Below are 9789 nucleotides of genomic sequence, written 5' to 3'. Positions count from 1 at the left end.
AAAAAAATATCCAACAGTGTTAGTCAGGGACTTGGGGCTGTTGAATTTCATTTCTTAAATCAGCATCTGAGAACCAGAATAAAATTTGTGACATTTTCATGAGCACGGCTGAGTACCAAAAGGAAGAGTGTTGATACATATCTCATTTTCTGTGGTGATCATGACGAAGAGTCACCCAAGGACAAAGATACAGAGGACATAGACAACTCCCTATGTTTAAGAAAAGGTCCTGCTTTAAACCATGTTAACCTCTAGTTAGAGGAAGTTTATCTGGAATCTCTAGTGCTGCAGCATTTGTGCTTGTCAGAAGCCCAGGTAGATTGTGTCTTAAGCCTTTTCCTCAGAAAGCCACAACAGATAACTACGCACATTTTAGCTTAAACCAACCGAATTCCATTCTTCCAGAGTTCCAGAGCCCCAGAACCCAGAATCGAGTTGTCAGCAAAGCTCACTTCCTGCAAATAATCTAAGAGAGACTCTTCCATGCTTCTTACAAATCTTGGTAGCTCCAGGAGCTCAGAAGTTTATGGTACTAACTCCGGGTTCTGCCTGCAATTTCATGACACCTGCTCTTCTTCCTCAGTTTTAGTCTCTTCTGTCCCTCAGAAGGACATCATTGTGTTTATAGTTTGCCTTGCAAGTTCTAGTGATATCTTATATAAAATCTTTAAATTACTGACACCTCCAAAGTTCTTTTTCTCAATAAAGTAGCATTCATAAATACTGGGGTTTATTGCAGAACATCTTTTAGAGGGCCACTCTTTAACCATCATCAATCAGATTTGGATAAGAATACTCAGCTATGCAGTCTGTGTGCTGATTACAGCAGATTTACCTTAAATCTAAAGTTGGAGAAACGCAATTGAAAAAGACATGGAATATAATACTCAGCAAAAGGAAGCTGCCATAACAAATGAATTGTAACAGAATGTTGGTTTTAAAACAAGAAACATTATTAAAGACAAAGATGATGATTTCATGAGCATTAAATAATGCATGTGTGTTTACTGAAACAACCTCCAAGCTTTGGCAAGCCACATACTAAACTGGAATGATAGAAAGAAGATTAGCACAACCCCTTGCAAGGACGACGGGCAGATTGATGAAATTCTCCAAGTTTTGTTTGTTTTTAATAAAACACATATAAAGAAGAAAGTATGCATACCCATGATTCTAAAAGCAGATTTTCTTTTATTTTAAAGAAAAAAATAACAGCAATGAGATTTTAATTCTTTGCTTTGAAAACATGATATGACCAACCCCCCCCAAAAAAAAAACAGAGAAGTACAAGAAGTCTGAAAAATAAAGATGACAGACATTGACAAACACATAGCTGAGGAATTTTAGAATGCAAACTGTTTCCAAAGGTATGTTATATCTTTGAACAAAGTGGACTGTGTGCTGGGGACCTGGCTCAGCGGCACAGCACCTGCCTGTTAGGCATGAGATGTTGAGCTTTATTCTCGGTAATTAGTTAATTAATTAATAAAATTCCCACAACAGGGACCACATGCTAAGACATCATCCAAATCCTGACAAATGTTTCACAATTAAAATACCAAGAGCAAACTTCTTAAATATTTTAAAATACAGTTAGAAAGCACTGACAGAAATTGACAAAGATTTGTGTCTTAAGCAAGACACATCTACATAATTCAAAGGCGAAAGATGATATCACCATCAAAATTACTTTTAACTGAATGACAATATCATCACTGCATCAAAATAGGACATTTCATAATCAAGAACTTCAGTCATAAAAATAATTACCTAAAATCCAAGGCCTGAAAATGGGAGCTAGCGCTTATAACTGTATTTTAGGTCCTGTAAAAGTTACAGGTAACAGTGGAGTCACCCAGCCCCACAATGCATTTTGAGCTGTGAAAGTTTACTTCCTTTTGAACTCTAAGCAACCTACACTGCAAACTGTAAGCTTTCCCCTCATGTTCCTTGTAAGAACAGTTGCTAGGTTCAGTGTCTTAGTGGTAGAGGTTGTCTCTTTGGCACGCTTCCCTTAGGAGTAATGCGATAAAATAGTTTAATAGCAGACATTATGGAATTAATTCTGCACCTCATTTGTGAATGCTAGAAAACTGATAACCCATTCACTGGCAACTATTTTCTAACGTGAATTTTCTGCCTTTCTGCTGATGGGCTTATAAGATTATTTTAAGGGGGGCTGGGGATTTAGCTCAGTGGCATAAGCGCCTGCCTTGCAAGCAGGCAGTCCTGAGTTCAATCCCTGGTACCGATAAAAAGGAAAAAGACAAAAAAAAAAAAAAAAAAAAAAAAGATTATTTTAAAGATTCATGTTTCTGGCTCATTCATACTGGTATATGAAATGATTTGGCTTTAACATTTTTTTTTTTCCTGGAAATCTTGATGAATTTGTTTTTTCAATCTGTTGGGCTATGATTTTTAAACTCTGAAGCAACTTTGAACAACTTCTAAGAGCTTCAGTTTTAGGATAGAGAATGGCTTTTGCCAGAATTATACTTCCAGGCTTCTGATGTACAAGGCTGAGCACAGGAGCCTGAGAATGAGCCTCGGTCCAGTTATGAATGCTTCTGAACAGCATCTCTGTGTCAAGCGCTGTTGTATTCTAGGCATGCGTTTGCATCAAAACTGTGAGGACCAGGGCTTAAGAAGAGCCTTCCATCTACTGTGAACAAAGGAACGCTGGGCCTCCTCACTCTCTTTGAGTTCCTGATAAAATGCAGGGGAGAAGATCAGCTCTGCACTGAAGAATCCTCACTGCAATCTGTGGGTTCCTGTGGTTTAGACAAATGCCCCAACAGGCTCGTGTGTGTTCATTTGTTGTTCCCTGCCTATGGCGCTCCTAAGAGGCAGTAGAATCTTCAGAAGGAAGTCTGAGATGGTTACTAGGGTGCAGCCTTGAAGGGAATACAAGACCATACCCCTTCTCATTTTCTCTTTGCCCACACCCTCCAGGGGGCACCTTCTCCCACACACCCCTCCATAATGTACCTCTTTCCTCAGGCCTAGAAGCAATGGCCTGAAGTGGCTGAAACTTCTGAAAATGAAGCCCAGACCTGCCTTTCTTCTTTGTAAACTGTTTATCCGGGTATTTTTTATAGTAATGGAATCTGACTAGCACAAAGGTGGAAGCTTGCTGGCTTTTGTGGCTTTAGATGTTCACATGTACAGTGCCTTTTCCACAAGGCTATTCTCAAGATTTTGTCTGAGGAACATGAAATTCTAAATACCCTTTAATGTGTTCCAGGAATGCGTTCCATAGATCCTCATCCTGAGTGCTCGTGTGTGTCCAGTTTATTAGCATGTGCATTTGTACACACATGTGTGTTTTCTGTGCTCTACTCATACTGGCAGTGTGTGATCCACCCAGATTAGCGTGACCAGTTTATGTAGCTCCTGAACAAACACATGGCAGGCAGAAGTCCTAGTATTCAGGCTCAGGCTTGTCTACATCAGCAATCTACCACCTTCCTCTTTCTCCACATCACCACCTGCAGCTGGTAGCAGATTGAATCATGTTTCACTTTTCTTCAGAAAGGTAGCTCTTACCACTTCCTACTCATTCAGCAAGAAATTAGCACTTAAAATTGCTGGTGCGAAATTAGCACTTAAAATTGCTGGTGCACATAGTTATTTTCTAGTTGTGATTTTCTGCATAAGAAAAAAATATTCTCCTAGGAAATTAAGACCAGATTATCAGCTTCTTAGATTACATGTGTGGGTATTTGTGTTATGTAGTATGCTTCAAAATAGGGCTAAAACAACACTGTTTCATGGACTACATTGTGTTCCCTCCAAGTCAAATGCATTACCCTAACTGGCAAATTGACAATATGACGAGACAGGGTTTTTCAAGAGATGATTACAGTACAATAAATAAATTCATAATGTCAAGTCCCTAACCACATAAGCACAGTGTTCTCATAAGACAAAGAAGAGACATTATGAAAGTCTACATACAGAGAGGTCAGATTTGGGGACATAGGAAAAAGTGATATAAGAATAGAATGAGAAGGAAGACATTTTTAAGGCTAGAAGAGAGGGCCCTGGAGAAACCAGGGTGACTAGGGCCTTTGATCTTAGACTTTCAGCTTCCCAAACAAGAAGAAAATAAATATATTTTGTTTATTAAGCCATTTAATATGTGGGATTTATTATGGAAGGCATGATGCACACTGTAAAATCCAAGGAAGGAAGAGATTGTGGCAGAGGAGGAGTGACATGAAAGCAAGGAGGAAGGAAGGAATAAAGGAAAGAAGCAAACAAGGAAAGAAGGAAGGAAGGAAGGAAGGAAGGAAGGAAGGAAGGAAGGAAGGAAGGAAGGAAGGAAGGATGGGCCATTAATGAACCCACATCTGGCTCTCACTGTGGCAATCACAGTTAAGTGTACCCCTATGAATTGCACATAAAGAATGTGTGAGGCTTTTCATTTGTGTGACCAGTCTGCTGTTCTAGCAAACCCTTTCTCACAGAAGATATATTTCTCTTCCACTGCGACAGTCATCAGCAGAAATTTTGGCCAATCTTTGTCAGATATGAGGTGCTTCTTTGTGTGGTCTAGTTTTCACCACACACCATGGACCAATGGATAGACGTTGGAATCCTTTTCTCATAGAATGAGTTGTATGGAGGTCTGGTATTTCTTACCTCACCAGAACTCTGCAGTTTGTGGCCATCTCACAGATTAGTTCCTATCTACTGCTCTTTGTAGACCTTGTTTTACATACTGACAATATCTCTACTACCTGTAGGAATTGTCATGAGGTTTACATGAGCCACTGACCAAAGTACTTAAAGCAGTAGCTGGCATATAAAAGTCATTACAGAGAAGCTAATAACATTGTAATTATTCACCATGAATTTCCAAAATGTGGCTTCATAGGAGAATGATAATGTCAGCAAGGTGCGCTACAGTTACAGGTCAGGGCACAACCCTTTCCCTAGAACTCAGGTGACAATTCCAGAACAGCTCACTGCTGCTCAGAGCCAGAATTTGCTGACTGTTGGTTGCAACACCAACTGGTATCCTGGAGAAGAGAGGTCCTGTTTCTTGATACCCACTCATCACCAGGCTCTGAATGTGGAGCAACACTCAAGTATTCTGAAATCTCCAGTGTGTTTTGGCACCCCCAAAACAATGTTTCTAAGGCCCTTTCTGCCAAAATATGTGACTGCCTTTCCAGGAACTTCCATAGATATAAAAATTTAAAAATAACCATGGAAGGCAATATTTATATAAATCAACTGTAACCACAAATAGAATTTATTCTTGTAAAGCAAAACTCTCTCCCCATTTCCCATCTGTGGAGACATTTAGAGAATAATGTGTGCGAGTTCAGCAGTAATTGAGAATAATAGCAGTGTCAACCTAAGGACAAGTGATAAATCTTAGTTTGTTTATGACTTAGAAGTTTTATTAATGTTTGATTCAAAGAACGCGTCTGAGTTGTAACTCAATTATGCTAGAACAATTCTTTAACTGCCTAAATTGAAAAAAAGATTCACAAAATATCATTAGAGTCTTTCTCCCAGGAAGCATAAAGTAAACTTTGATAAGAATCAGACAAACTACATGTCATCCTGAATCATGTGCGTTTTCAAGGATTCTCTGTACTTTCTCTTATTTTTAAAAAATCATGTATCCTAGCTGTTTTAATATGAAGTGATGACACAAAGGTTACTCAAAGAGAAGCTGAATGAAAACACCAATACATACATGATTATCAAAATAGTGCAATCGCTATAAAATGGTATTCTAATCAAAGTTCCGTGGGGGAACAAAGCTATAATGAATATACCTGAATTTTTTCAGAATGGAAACAACATGGTATTCCTTTTTTTTTTTTAATATTTGGACTTAATTGTATCATGGTACTGTGGCTTAGGAAGATTACACTGGTGGTATCTATGTGCATACAAGATTAAGGACCATGGTCTTAACAAGCGCCAGTTTGGCTGAGCTGTTTTATTCATGGTAATAGCAGCTGTATGAATTATCCCAGGCCAAGGCAATGGACAATTTTCATGGTAGGATTTCTGAATCACATTATGAAAGAAGATTAGATGAGTTTCCTGCGGTTTCTTGAATCAGAACAGAACCCTACATAATGGAGGAGTAGGAGGTATTAAAATAGTCATATATATAGAGAGAGATGCATCCTTTGTCTCTCTGAATATGCATTTCTTGAAAAAATTGGACACCACTGACCTTCAACAAGATTAACAAATATAGTAGGTACCGAAGAGGGAGAGTTAGGAAAGTGGTTCCTAAACAGGTCTGTGTGAGAAGCACTCAGTGAACTTGTGATTTGCATTCTTGGGTCCCAGGTCCAGATCTATTGCTTCCCTAAGTGTGGGACATGGCATAGTCACAAGTAGATTTAAGAATCTGATTTACTACTTTTTCCTTGAGGTTACCTGAAGAACACTGAAGAAAACACTGGGTCAGGACTTTTTTGGATTTTAGATTATTAGAATGTAAGAGAAGTGGGACAAGACTCAGGCATAAGAGAAAATAGACTAAGGCATAAGAGAAATAGATTGTTATGCGAGACAGTAGATTTCCATTAAAACATTGCTTTACTATCAGAAAGGAACTTCAGGATAATTTAATTATCACAAATGTTGCACTTTACATCACAATATTTCAGCAGATTGTTGAGGGAGAATCAGAATGTAATGAGAGAGAAGCACATATAGGCAGCTGTCAGTTTGTGGAAGGACCCACTTGCTTAGTATGATTGGTAACTGGCCCAGTCCTCAGCCAACTTGATGGAGAGGGGATTTTCAACCCTACTAGAATCTTCTTTCAGTGTGGATACACAATATGACACAATATGTCCTCTTTGCAGCAAGACATCAATACACATTAAATTTAATGAATCCTACTTGATATAGAGGAGGAAGCATTAACAAACACTATCTTAGATAATTAAATAATTAGATAAGTAAAAGAGGATTTAAAGAAAACACTATTGAACTCCCATAATAAATTGTATTTAGGGAAAATGGATTAATGATGGAAGGAGGTAGGAGGGCTAGGAGCTATATTCGAACTTTAAAAATAAACTGTTTGTCTTAGTTTTCTTAATAGCTTGATGGCACAGTACCTGCCTGGTACATGTGAGGTCGTGAGTTCAATTCCTGCTACCAAAAAAAAAAAAAAAAATTATTTTCTTAACAGACATATCTTCTTGTAATTCATAGGTTAGCATATCAGTTATTTGCAAAGTCCTCCAAATAAGAAACACCTGAATATATAGGATATAAATAAAATTTTCTCCATTATTTACAAAAAAATGAAAGAAAGAACTGTAAGTCTCTTTCTCTGACTTTCTCTTTTCCCGTCTCTTAGAACACCACTACTGTTCTCCAGAAAGATGACTTCTATTACTGACTTCATCACACAACCTTTCCCTAGTTCTTATAGTGGGAAAGCCTCTAGGAGAACTACTAGGAGAACTACTCTACCAAACCCCAAAGCTCCGTGTGGAATGTATTTAAAATATCTAAGCCCTAGGACATTTCCTCATGTAGTTTGGGTCTCTCTCTTCTCTTATGGGTGCATCCCTTCACAGAAGCTATTACCCCTAGGGTAATTTAAAAAGGTGAATGATTTATATACTTGGGAAAAAAAAACCAGTATATCCCTTGGGATCGTACATTATATTGGTCCAGTTTCTTGTACACATCTGGTTTTTATACCTACACAGTTTTTAAGGACATTTTTGTAAATGGTGGTTAAAAAAACAGTAGAAAAAGAATCATTACATGTAGATTAAGCATATTAAAACATCCTACTTTTTAATTTTTGAATTGTTCTATTTTTGAAACACAGTATATTGAGCACACATTTACACAGTAGCCACTAAGTACATGACACTGTGCTGCGTATGACTGTGAGGTGTTACGTGATTAATGTTGAAACCTTGAAAAAGTTTCATTTAACTGGAAAATATAAACATATTTTGCTCTTACACATTCTTTGTTAATGAATATTAAGTATATTGTAGTATGAAAATTATCATACTGAGAACACTAATCATAAATATTTTATGCACAGAAGATAACATAAATGTTCAACTGGTGATCTCCAGAGGAATGGATTCAAATTTAGATACACATTCTTAATAAAAGGGCATATGAAGGCAAAATATTCATAGGTTCCTCAATTTTCTCTTGTTTAGATTAGAGCTAACCTCTTTGCAGACTATACACACTTATCCATCACAATGAGTTTGTTTGTTACTCTTTAGCAACTGCTCCGTTCCCCTTCCTCTTAGCCTCTAACAATCACCAGCCCATACTTTGGCTCTATTAATATGCCTATTTCAGATCTGTCATGTAAATAACATCCTGCAGAATTGTCCTTCCTTGACCACTTAGTTTACTTAGCTCTATGACCTTAAGAATCCTCCATCACATCTTACAGAATGCTGTCTTTATTGAGGCTGTCAAATTTTATTGCTTGTGTCTACCAGATTTTCTCTATTCATCTCTGCAGATAGACATACAGGTTGTTTTCACATTTTGACTGTTGTGAGTTGTGATGTAATGAACAAGGGCTTACAGATGTCTCTCTGAGAACCTAATTTTAATTCTTTAGGATAAAGTGAAATTGCAGGATCACAAATGATAGCTGTGTTTTAAAGTTTTGAGGGCTATATGTCTGTTGTTCATAAAAGCTGCATCATTTTTGCATTTGCCGAGGTCCAGGGATTTCAGTTGCCCCCCCCCCCATTCTCCCCAGCAGCTGATATTTTTGTTTTTGTTATTATAGTCATGTCCTGGTTAACTTTCTTCTGCCCCATATTTTAAACTTCTGCCCTGTTGCACAGGCAAATAGTCAAGCATGCAGAAGTCTTTTCAAGTTGTTTAAGCAACAAACAAAACCAAAATCAACCACATTTTTCTATCTTATTTTCTTCTATTACTTCCATTTTATTTCTGACTTACAGAAAACCACTCATGTGAAGTGATTTCACACTCGTATTCTGCTTTTCACCTTCCATTCCCTACTCAACCTACTTGAGCACGTCTTTTACCTTTTCCACTCCAGTAAAACTGCTTTCACTAAGGTCAACGGTAGTCTTCCTTTACATTAAGCCAATATACTCTGCTAGGTCTTTCTTTTCATTGGTCTCTGAAGAGCATTTGAAATATTTGAACATGTCCTTCTTTGAAAAGCTCTTTCTCTTGGATATGGTGATATCACAGACTCTGGCTTTTCAAGTGTCAGATAAAGCTGCTCCCAGTCAGGCTTCATTTCCCCCCCTAATTTTCTTAGCTGTTCTTTCTATTTCAACTTTGATTTACGATATTTTTTTCTTATTGATTCATAAAATGCTTCATGTTTGGGATTGAAACCCATCCTTACAAATTGAATATGATAATCTCCTAACTCTTAACATCTCAGAATGTGAGTGAATATGGAAGTGGCGATTCAGAGAAATAATGAAGGAAACAAGGTTTCTTGGGTGGGCTTTCATCCAGCATGACTAGTGTTCCCAGCCATGACATTTGTACACAAATATGGCTCAGCACAGAACCAACACATAGTGAGGACACAGTGAATAGCCAGCCAATAGGGAGAATCCTCAGCAGAAACCAAATTTGCCAACCCTTTGTTTGGACCTCCACACAAAGGATCTATGAGAAATAAATGCTGTTCAAGCCATTCAGACTGCAGTATTTTGTTAATCCTAGACAATCAATGTGCACACACCAAAGCATAAAAAATATCAAAGCATTCGGTTCTAGAAAACACCACACATTTACATGTAATCATCAACT

At 37.7% G+C, this 9789-nt stretch overlaps 1 pseudogene; it reads left to right on the top strand.

Annotated features, from left to right (window-relative positions):
• Positions 1-1022: 1022 nt before the first annotated feature.
• On the top strand, positions 1023-1122 carry LOC111758416 (U6 spliceosomal RNA; annotated as a pseudogene).
• The last annotated feature ends 8667 nt before the right edge of the window (positions 1123-9789 follow it).

Source organism: Cavia porcellus, unplaced genomic scaffold (assembly GCF_034190915.1).
Source record: "Cavia porcellus strain 051 isolate PalLab524CR breed Dunkin Hartley unplaced genomic scaffold, mCavPor4.1 scaffold_2, whole genome shotgun sequence".
Lineage (NCBI taxonomy): Eukaryota > Metazoa > Chordata > Mammalia > Rodentia > Caviidae > Cavia > Cavia porcellus.
This window is presented reverse-complemented; position numbering and strand designations above follow the sequence as displayed.